This window comes from Crinia signifera, chromosome 1 (assembly GCF_055691185.1).
Source record: "Crinia signifera chromosome 1, ASM5569118v1, whole genome shotgun sequence".
Taxonomy (NCBI): domain Eukaryota; kingdom Metazoa; phylum Chordata; class Amphibia; order Anura; family Myobatrachidae; genus Crinia; species Crinia signifera.
The window spans coordinates 240,594,171-240,606,190 of NC_139217.1; the positions used below are offsets into that span (position 1 = coordinate 240,594,171).

General features: G+C 46.4%; 1 pseudogene; it reads right to left on the reverse strand.

The window, feature by feature from the left end:
• Positions 1 to 11,075: 11,075 nt before the first annotated feature.
• Positions 11,076 to 11,186, reverse strand: LOC146045418 (U2 spliceosomal RNA; annotated as a pseudogene).
• Between the last annotated feature and the right edge of the window lie 834 nt (positions 11,187 to 12,020).

A 12,020-nucleotide genomic window follows, 5' to 3' on the forward strand; every position in this document is an offset into this window, starting at 1 on the left:
TTTATATTTTATAATTAAAGTGTTGCTTATATACACACCTGACCATTTCTGATCAATTTATAATTTGAATGTGATTTAGTGCTAGCACAATCGACCACTCTCCTTTTTCCTGTATATTGTATTGGGGATGACTCTCCCTTTTTTTAGATTGCTGCACCTAGCCAAGCACACCCATACCAAGCGCCTTTTAATTGATATAGATTTCTATATCCTTCTTTTTCTTTTCAGGATACTTAAGAGCAGGCTGGGACAGACTAGAGCAGACAGACCGGGTTCTGTAACTGGGAAAGGCTGGAACTGCCAAAGGCCAGGAAGGCTGCAATGGGCGAAGTGCAGGGAGAAACAGACATATTACCAGCAAACTGCTGGTGAACTCCAAACAGAGCAGTACCCAGACAGGTGACCAGCTGTGGATCGGAAATAGCAGCTACCTGCACAGGAAACCGGAAGCTGGTTACTAGAAGCTATCACTGGCAGGGCAGAGCTAGAGAGAATGAAGGGCTCAAGTGATTAATCAGCTGAGAGAGATCCTGACAGCTCCCAAGCTGTAATAACGAGCTTCTTACCTCGCAGACTTGTAAATATATTGAGCTCACAGAATACTGAGCTGTAATGGCACAGACCTACCACTGGAGGCCACCAGAGAGTCAAATGCCAAACACAAACTGAACAGATCACAAAACAGAACTGAACCATTATTAATGGTTCCTAACAAAAGCAGAGGATCTAAAACTTAGCCTTGCGGATCTCCGAGTGACAGAGCTGGTGAAGAGTAGGTGGAGTCAGAAGCGAAACACTGAAAGAGCAATCAGATAGGTAAGATGAGAACCAGGAAAGGGCTATATCATTCAGACCTAGGGAGTGCAGTGTTCGTATGAGAAGAGTGTGATCAAGTGTCAAACTCATCAGGAAGATCTAGAAGAATGAGTAGTGAGTAATGGCCTTTAGACTTAGTAGTGACCAGATCATTCACCACTTTGGTCAGTGCTGTCTCAGTTGAGCCAGACTGAAGTGGGTCTAATAGGGTGTGAGAGTTAAGAAAGTGTGTGAGGCGAGAGTAGACAAGTCTCTCGAGTAGTTTGGAGCGGCATGGGAGCTGAAAGATAGGACGGTAGTTAGAAAGAGAGTTCGGGTCAGAATTGTGTTTTTTGCAGAATAGGAGTAATCACTGCATGTTTGAACAGAGAAGGAAAAGTACCAGTAGCAAGAGAGAGATTGCAGATTTTAGTTAATGTTAGGATAAGCACAGGATATATTGTTTTAATGACTTGTGCAGGTATAGGATCAAGAGGAGAGGTAGCAGAGTATTAGAAGAGTGTGAATACTACCTTTTTATTTGTGGGCTCAAATTAAGAGAAAGTACCAGAGGGTTCAGGTAGGGAAGAGAGTGGGTTAGAGGTAGTGGAAGAGCATACCATTTAATCTCTGATGTTATCAACCTTGTCCTTAAAGTAGGAGGCAAGTTCTTGTGCACTGGTGGTAGCCGGAGGTGGGGGAGGGTACAGAGGAGACTTAATTGTGTTAAAAAGTCGCTTAGGGTTGGTGCCATCAGAAGAGATGACAGATTGGAAGTATGTTTGTTTGGCAGTGTCCAAAGCATTGCAGTAGGAGTAATATATTGTGAGGAAATCACTCAGATTACAAGATTCACAACATTGGCATTCTACTTTACGTGACTGATTTCGTAGTTGTCTTGTTCATTTGGAGTACCACGGCTGGCATCTAGGCCTGCGTGGGGTGCAATGGGAAGCTGTAGCCACTTCATCAAGGGTTGTTTGATGAGTCTGGTACAGGTGAGAAACAGCAGAGTCAGGAGGGTTAGAGTAATGCCATCAATGAATTACTGTAACACTAATGTAGTTTTACACAGATTGTTATGTCTAAGCAGAGCAGAATTTATACATTATGGAGCCCTAAGCAATGTACCGATTTTGCACCCACAAACCCCCCCACCCCATGAAACATTCCATAGAGCACTATATTTTTATCCCCCTTTTGCCATTAAGTGTGTGCTGCTGCACCACTGGATACCATGCTCCTGCACCCACCCCACGTGCAAGCAGGTCTCCAGGCTCCTAACCCCCCACCCGCAAACAGATTGTTGCTGGGATCCCTTACCCCGTGAACAGGTCATCCGGCTTCTACACCCAACTGCCACGTGAACGGGTTGCCAGCATTCCGCTATCTCAAACACATCCATGGGTGGCTAAGACTTGAAGGATGGAACTCAACTAAGCCCCCCCATTCAGGTTAAGACCATTTTGTCCAGTAACAATGATAATGCCTCTTCAGGGTCTTACTATGGGGCCCTATAGTTTCTAAATGCAATCCTGCCTCATACTAAATCTAAACTAAAAATGAAGGTAGTAAATCGTATTGTAGGACAAGGATTTCCCTTGTGATAATTTGATAACACAGTGAGTATTCAAGCATCCCATGTCTGTGTTATGATTCAGGACTGCCTTCTTGCTAAAACTGTTTTATTGAAGCTATATTTGACAGCTGCATATCAATTACACTCAAACAGGGAATCCGTTCCGTGAAAACAAATAGACATTGGGATTTATTTGCTAAGCAGACACTTCTATCATTTAAAACAGTAATGATTTTAATAGCAAAACTTTTTTTTAACTTAGCGTAATTGTACAGCAGATATAAGAATATGATTTCTCTGGTGTGTGACATATAGTGACTACAGCAAATTGATCAGCATTTGATGTGATCATAGTAAGATGAATTAATAAATAGGTCTGACGCCAAAATCCCCCACTCAAACGATTAAGAAGGGACACCAATATATAAAAGAAGTGGGGGCACTACCTTACAGTTTATCTTTGCCTGACACAATACCCAGTTCCACTTTGCGGATACACTGGTAAATTTACAGATGGAGCCCCTCTCATTCATCTCCAGTGCTAGCCAGAATGTCCACTGACGGAGAAGGACTCAAGCTGGATGGGACGCGTGAGCGTCTCACACGCACGCGGTCTCAGTCGATCAGTGGTGGGGACCGGGAACCCTGCCCGTCTCCGCTTGAGGGAGATGGGCAGGGTTAGGGAGGCGGCGGTGACCGGCGGGGAGCACTGTTGGAACAGGGCGTGCGGGCGTCTCATGCACGCGCGACCTCTTCCGGCAGCTGTCGATTCTCTCACCAGCCTCCGGCTGAATGACGGGTGCTCCATCTGTATTTAATCTGATTTTAACGAAGACTCCTAGTTCTATATTCCTAGATATAGAAAATGTGATTTTAGAGATTGAGGGGGAAATTTACTAAAGGAAATTTGTAAAAAAAATAGGTGTATTTGTATCCAGAAATACACTTATTTTTGAAATTTACTATCCCGAAAATACGGCAATTCGTAGTCGTATTGATGTGCTATCAATACGAATACGAATTGCCGTATTTTCGGGATAGTAAATGTCAAAAATAAGTGTATTTCTGGATACAAATACACCTATTTTTTACAAATTTCCTTTAGTAAATTTCCCCCTGACTATCAATAAGTTATGTATTCAAATACTAAGTGTAATTATTTTTTATAAGCGTGCCCCAGAAAATACTAATTGAGTCATGCACATTTGCCTTGTGCAAAGAAAACATAATATATAGTGTGTGTGTGTATATATATATATATATGTGTGTGTGTGTGTATATATATATATATATAATGTGTGTGTGTGTGTGTGTGTGTGTGTGTGTGTGTGTGTATATATGTGTATATATATGTATATATATATATATATATATATATATATATATATATATATAGTATAGGGCGCCTAGTACGCATTGTGTGTACTGGGCTATTCTCCGTAGTGAAATCGGATTGCACAGCATGTATAGTGCTATGCGATGCGATTTCCATATTAAGTGCACAGGAGTGCTTATACAATTAAATATTGCATGAGATCGGAGGGCCCCAAAGACAAGGTGCGATGCGATATTTCATAGTAGAAGCACCCATGCGATGAGATGTGATGTGTGCTTTACTATGAGATGATGGGTGCTTACAATAAAAGCACCTATGCCATTGTTTAACATCACCTCCAGTATCAACGCCACCCAGAAGCGTGGGGAGCGCAGCGGAATGCGTCCTCCAACCTTTTCATATTCCCACTATCCACGTCGGTGTGGAGTTGATTTTATATAGTGTGGCGAGTGCAGCGAGCCACCCAGCCTGAAGCGTGGCGAGTGGACGCGGATTACTTTACATGTATTCCACATCCGCTCGCCACACTATATAAAATCAACTCCACGCCGACGTGGATAGTGGGGGTATGAAAAGGTCGGAGGACGCTTCGGGGTGGCATGGATAGTGGTGGTGTTTTAGGAACACATTCACACCTACAAAATCATACAGCTGACACAGTAATGACGACATGTGTTAACTAAGAACTGTATTTAGAAGCATAAATAATTAAGAACATTGATTACAATAATTAATGAGAATATATGAACTTTAAAAACAACAACATTAATGCTTAAAAATCAACAAATACAGTAAAACCACACTTAATCATCCTTAGGGAGGAGCTTAAGTGCTTGGACTATGCGGTGGAATGAGTCATCAGCTCCCAATGTCTTTCTCCACATGAATTCCTGTAGATAAGATTGAAGCTCATGTCATGCTGTGCCTCTTTGGCGCTTATTGTGCCATTTACATGCGCCCCACAATCTCTCCACATTCTGGGTATGAACCCCTGTGGCCGGGTCAATGAAATTGTAGCGATGATTCACTGTGAAATGCTGGTATCCTGCCAGTTCAAGCTGTTGAGTGTTGTATGCCCTCCAGCAGTCCATATAGATAGTGGTGCCCGGCTCTATATTCTCAATAATACAGTCCATCAATGTGGTGGCATCACGCCTGGGCACCATTTTCAGGAAACAATGTCCGGTTCCCCTACATATTCCACCAAAAATCCACTGCTGTGGTAAAATCCAGCAGGCGTTATTTTTGCGCTTAACAAATAATGTCTCATCTACCTCCACAATGTGGCCAGGTCCACGATCCGCCGCTGTGGCTGCGCCATAATGTCCAGGGCGCAAGCCTCCCGCATCCAATGGTTGTACAGGACCGCAGTTTTCTTTGAGAGGTTAAGCTGCTGCCCACAATAGTCAATGGAGGAGAGCTCCTGTGCCCAGGAGTAAATGAAACGCACCCCTGGGCTATGGGCTGATGGTGTTAAAAGAGTAATAAGTAGAAAAAGTATTGGGTTCTGTTGTGGAACAACAAGTCCCAGCATTGTTCTTGTACTTCCACAACAGAACCAACACCTAAATAAAACACAAATACACCATAATAAAGTATAAATTTAATACACACCACGCACATACAGTACATACATATATATATATATATATATACATACTTACCTATAGGGTCCACCGTAGGCCTGTCTCTTTTCCATGTAGAATCCATTGGGTATATGTGAAAAGAAATCATACTCATCATTCAATTCGGCATAGATCGCGTCCTCTTCGGTCTATGTAGGCAATCCACAGGTTCAAAAACAAATAGACCGATCATCCAAATCCCGGACACATTTTGAAGTGCATCCCCTCGCTGCGCTTGCAATACTTCGGGCGTGATGCCTCCCTACGCTCGGCACACTATTTTATTCTTCCACCACTCCCTAGTGGATGGTAGGGCATGAAATATCACCTTCTGGCATATGTTGGCTCAAAATATCACAGTACATTATTTACCAAACAGCGCTACCTTGGTATATTCCCATAAAATAGTACACCACTAAGTGATAAATTAGTGATACATCACTTTTGTAAAAGCAGGTTGATTTTCAAATGTCAGGAATATTTGATCTGAAATGAAATAAAAATACCCTTTGTCCCGCAATGTTGGGACTCACAGTAAGGGCACACAAAAAAAACATCATGGTGTAGTACTTTAGACAAATTGATATTTTAATGTGTGTAATAAAGTCACAAGAGTTGACGGTTTAAAAGCATGACAATATAGAATCCCAGGCAAAAGCTGCTACCAGACTTCCAGTGCTCCTTTCCCAGAAGGTCTAGGATCCAACTCCGGAAATTGGTCCTCCACAGGTTACTGGAGATGGATAATAGCAGCCAGCCAGCACAGGAATCCAAAAAGCACCACACACTTAATGCAATACAATAAACAAAGGTCTTTTATACCCCTTCACCGGACATTAGTGTCCGGAAATTAAATCACATAATAGCATCCGTCGGCTATTACCGCACATGTAGCTGGGGCCGGATGTACTATGTGATGTATTTCCGGCACAAACTTTCAATAAGGAGCACACCGCAAAGTTTCTATGAAGCGCCCCCAGTACCGGAAGAGGACCGCAATCATCATGGCTCCCGGCATTGTCCGTTGTCTCACTTCTGCCGGAAGTCTTCTCCCGGCCCAGTCCTTTACTTCTTTCTTTCCCCAGACAATTTATAAGATTCCACAAGTTCTATTTCAGATAGATTAAACTGATGTTTATACACAGTCCGAGCGCAGCGAGCCACCGAGCCCGAAGCGTGGCGAGCGGATGCGGATACCTGTGAAGGTATCCGCGTCTGCTCGCCACGCTTCAGGCTTGGTGGATCGCTGCGCTCGCCACACTATATAAAATCAACTCCACGCCGACGTGGATAGTAGGGGTATGAAAAGGTCGGAGGACGCGTACCAAATCAAAATCGGTGGTGCCGTGCTAGGAAAGTACCTCTACTTCTCATTTATTTAGCACCCGCTAGAACAGTGGTAGCCAATTCCAGTCCTCGAGAGCTACCAACAGTTCACATTTTCCAGCTCACCTTGCATGTACACAGCTGCACTCATTACTGACTAACACATTTTAAAAGATCCACAGGTGGAGCTAATTACTTCACTTGCGATTCTGTGAGGAGACCTGGAAAATGTTAACTGTTGGTAGCTCTCGAGGACTGGAGTTGGCTACCCCAGCTCTAGAAGATAGTAGACAGGATCTGATTGGTTGCCATAGCAACATCACATGTGAAGTAGAATACACATCTTAGTAAATGATTCCTCTGGCTACATGCATTTTATTGTGGCCATTTATATGGAACCACATGTAAAACACAATAGATGAACAATCCCTGAAACATTTAGACTTTGCTTTAGGAAGTAATACTACCTCTTACTAACTGCTTTGGGGGATCATCTACATTTTGATATACAGTAAGTAATTTTAGAAGATTCCTCTCAGATGTAGCAGTACACACCCACGCTTATTTGTGCCACATTCACAATCTCTTTTAAACATTCTCTCCACATATGGAACTAGACACGCCTTTGGGAGTAGCATGACATGCCCCCTCAACGGGGAGCTGTGCAAAATTCTACTACCAACTATATAATCTCCCTGAAACTAGTTTTCAAAAATAGTCAAGTATGGCCCAAGATACTTGAAGCAGCTTTTGATTCCTAAAGCCCCATACACACGGGGGAGATATATTGCTAGCAATATATTGCTCAATTTCTCCTTTTCATCAGCGACCAGAGATGGTCACTGATGCAGGGGAACCTCTGCCGGCGGTGCCGCATAGGTAATCAGCTGGTCGCAGGAGCAAGCTCCTGCAACCAGCGATTAGAACGGGGCTGAGAATGATTTATCGTTGGGGCACACTCCCATCACTGGCAATATGGTCGACAGGGACCATATTTTCAACGATTTCAGCCCCTATCGCCCCCGTGTGTACACAGCTTTACTGTTCCTCTCGATTACTGCAATTTGTAGATGATGGACTATTAACTGTATCTAGAATTTGGTTGAACTTGTATGGGGGTCGAGTTTCAGCTTTGTGGTTTCGACTCTATGGAACGCACTTCCCCACACAATGCGAGAGGTCCCCACTGTAGAATCCATCAAAAATAGACTCCAAACTTTCCTGTTCACTCAAGCATTTCACTAATATTATTAACAGTTATTTTTTATAGCGCACACATATTCCACAGCGCTTTACAGAAAATAGCTGAACATTCATATCAGTCACTGCCCCAGTAGAGCTTACAATTTATATTCTCTACCACATGTTTGAAGAAACTCAGGGAGCCCCCGAGGTGTGCTCCCACCACCAGTGCTGTGCCTAAACACGTGCATAGGGGGCCGTGCGATCGATGGACCCTCTCCCAAAGGAGAAGGGCACCGTTTTTCCCCTAACCCCTCTCAGCCATAAGGCCGAAGAGGGGGAAAAAAAGGATTGGTGGGTCCTCTTTGCCGAAGCTTAGAGAGACCCGCTTTCCTCAACCCCCGGAAGGGTCAGGACGGTGGGTCCTCCGCACCCGGAGGTTTGGAGAGACCCGCATTAGGCTTCCCTCTGTCTTGCGGCTTGGGGTCGTCCTCGAGGGGACCGAAGCTCTCCCCAAAAGGATGAGAGCTTCGGTACATTGGGGAATGGTAGGCCCATAAGGGTCAACCACACAACCCCAAAAAAGTGACACACTACAGAAAGCATGAAAAGTGCACAAACGTGGAGAGAGAAGAGAAATAATAAATAGGACCCCAGCCAGAGGGCCGGGGTGGGGGTGTGAAAAATTGTCCTACCCCATCCAAAAGGATGTGCAGCCTAACCTAGAGGGGAAGTGTGCAGTACAAGTGCAAGGTGATTTTTGCAGGTTCGGCACCCCCGAGTTTCCCCGGGGGCACAGAGCAGCCTTAGGCTCCAGGCAGCCGACCGATCAGCGTCCGACCAAGTGTTTCTCTGCTCCCATCGTATGGCACTTTCCAGCCCCTGGCATGGGAATGGGTACTCCACTGGGCTTTTCGAATGACTCCCTTAGGGGTTGAGGCCGCCTCGGAAGAGCAATCTACTCCGTCTCAGTGTTTCTCCGATCCCAAGGTTAAGGTACTAAGCTGGGCTTTTCGCTGTCTCCCCATCAGAGGCTACGAACCTCTGGAACAGGAGCCATCTACTCAATTCCAGCCTTTCTCCGCTCCTTGGGAATGGATACTAGACTGAGCCTTTCGCTGTCTCATCCTTCAGGGACTACGAACCCTGTCAAGAGAGCCAAACTACTAGGCCCAGTGTTTCTCCCCCCTCCTACCAGTGGGTTTAGGCAACAACACCTCCGACCACTGGCAGAGGCAGGGCCGGTGCTAGGGTGTCTGGTGCCCTCCTGCAAACCATACATTTTGCGCCCTTTCACATTGCCATTGCAACAAGCTGCAGCCCGATTGTGGGAGTGTATGCAACATGCGATCCCATGGAGGATCTCGGGTGCATGTTCATGTATGCATACACCATCTCAGTGATGTGTCCGCAAAATGTTGCAGGCACTAAAGGTGCCCATACACGTTGCGAGAATGCATACGGTATGGGCTAGATCGCATCGCATTGCACGGCATGCATGCAATGTGTGTGAGATGGGATCCGAAAGCAGTACAAAAAGTATGTGCAGCACTCGTGACTGAGGGGGAAAGGAGGGGAGAGGAGGAGATGGAAGAAGAGGAGAGGAGATAGAGGGGGCGGAGTGTTGAGGACTGGCAGCGGCACTGCCCACTGAGAAGTGGGAAGGAAGGGGAGACCGCGCTGCTGCCTGTTCGTCATTTGATTGACAGCTGACAGGCACAGGGAGCAATGGGTAGGGGGCGGATCCGGACATGACATGTCATCCAGGTATTCACAGACAGCGCTACATGCCTCAGCACAAGTGTCCGTGAGGAAGAGGGGGCAGGTCGCATGAGGAGGACAGTGTGTGCGCGGTGCAGGGAGCTGCTCAGCCTCTCCATACTGCTGCCAGCTGTCAGACAGGCTCTGCAGGCGGCATGCAGGAGGCAGTGGCAGTGAGGGCTGAGGCAGCTTTAGCAGAGCAGGGAGGGAGACAGCACCTTTTCAGCATGGCGCCTCCCTGCTTTGCAGGAGCTGCTGAGTGGGTAGCGCCGACCCTGGGCAGAGGTGAAGGTACTCAGACAGACTTTTCACCATTCCCAGGCATGAGAGGTCCCAAACCCTCCGGCCATCAGAGCAGCTACTCAGTCCAGCCTTTCTCTATTCTCTGCCAGAGGCCAGTCCATACCCACTGATAAGAACAGATGAGTTTGAAAAAACTCAGGAGCCCGAGGTGTGCTCCCTACTACCAGTGCTGTGCCTAAACACGTGCATAGGGGGTTGTGCGATCGAATGGGCTTTCTCCCGAAGGAGAAGGGCCCCGTGTGACGGTTTGAAGGGTTGGAGAGACCCGCATTAGACTTCTCTCCGCCTTGCGGCTCGGGGTCGTCCTCGAGGTGACCGAAGCTCTCCCCAGAAGGATGAGAGCTTCGGCACATTGAGGAAATGGAAGGCCCGTAAGGGTCGACCACACTACCCAAAAAAACGTGACAAAACTACAAAAAACAAAGAACGTGAAAAGTGACGAACGTGAGAGGGGAAGAGAAATAAATAATAAAGAGACCCCAGCCAGAAGGCCGGGGTGGGGGTGTGAAAAATTGTCCTACCCCATCCAAAAGGATGAGGTAAGAACGTGAAGCGCGACCTGAAGGGAAGTGCGCAGTGCTAGTGCTTACTAGTGCATAGTGATTTTGGGATCAACCGTGCATGTTCGGCACCCCCGAGTTTCCCCGGTGGCACAGTGCAGCCTCGGACTCCAAGCAGCCGACCGATCAGCGTCCGACCAAGTGTTTCTCCGCCTCACCAGCAGGCCCTTTCCGGTCCCCCGGCATGGGAATGGATATTCCACCAGGCTTTTCGATGAGTCTCCCCCCGCAGTGGCCAAATAGACCAACTGAAGGAGAAGAAAACACCTACTCAGTCCAGACGTTTCACCTCTCTCAGGGATTGAGTACTGGGCTGGGCTTTTCGCTTCCTCCCTGGCCGGGGGGGACATGTTTCCCCCGAACCAGAGAGCAATCTACTCGGCCCCAGCTTTTCCCGTCTTCCTGGGAGTGGATACTAGACCGGGCTTTTCGAGTGACTCTCCCTCAGAGGCTATAGACCCCCGAACAAGAGCCCCATCTACTAGGCCCGATGCTTCTCCCCTCCCTACCAGTAGGAGAGTCGGTCGCCCCCCTACGGCAGGGCGTAGATGCTCAGCCAGACTTTACCCCCGCCCAGAACATGAGGTTCACTACTCCTCAGCTCAGTAGTAAGGTGGTTCAGTCCAGCTTTTCTCTATTCTCTGCCAGGGGGGCGGTCCAGACCCAACTGATAAGAACATATACTACACTTGATCTTAGCCAAAAGGCAGAGAAGCGATTCTCTACAACATGTACATACATTCATCCCAGGGTTAATTTTGTGGTGGCCAAATAACCTAACAGTATATTTTTGGAGTGTTGGAGGAAACCCATGCAAGCACAGGGAGAATATACAAACTCCACCCAGTTATTAAGCCATACTTGCCTACCTGACCCTCTCCATGCGGGAGAAAATGCTCTGCAACTGGACTTCCCTGGTAATGTGTGATTGCCATCACCTGTGGTGAAACACCTTTATCTAGCTCCCCACAGGTGATGGCAATCATACATTACCAGGGAAGTCCAGAAACAGAGCATTCTCTCCCGCATGGAGAGGGTCAGGTAGGCAAGTATGTATTAAGGAGCCCATAGACGCTCCGTTTTCGCCGGCTCCGTTTTGTACTATGCGATGCGCGCTCCAGCGCATTACATAGTACGGTACAAAAAGTATGTGCTGCACACTTTTTGTACTAGGTACACATCGGATCGGATCGCAGTGCATGCACAAGGCATGCGATCCGATACGAGGGGTACTTTAAAAGTACAAAACGGACCATGTATGGGGGGCTTTAACCCCTTCCTGACAGAGCCAGTTTTTGCGTTCCTGACAGAGCCCTTTTTTTCAAATCTGACATGTCTCACTTAAGTGGGGATAACTTTTTTTTGCTTTTACTTATCCCAGTGATTTTGAGATTGTTTTCTCGTGACACATTGTACTTCAAATTAGTGGTAAATTTGGGTCGATACAGTCGGTGTTTTTTTGTGAAAAATACCAAAATGTCGTAAAAAAATGGAAAATTTAGCAATTTGCAAAATGTTAAATTTTCTGCTTGTGAGACAAATAATAATACCAC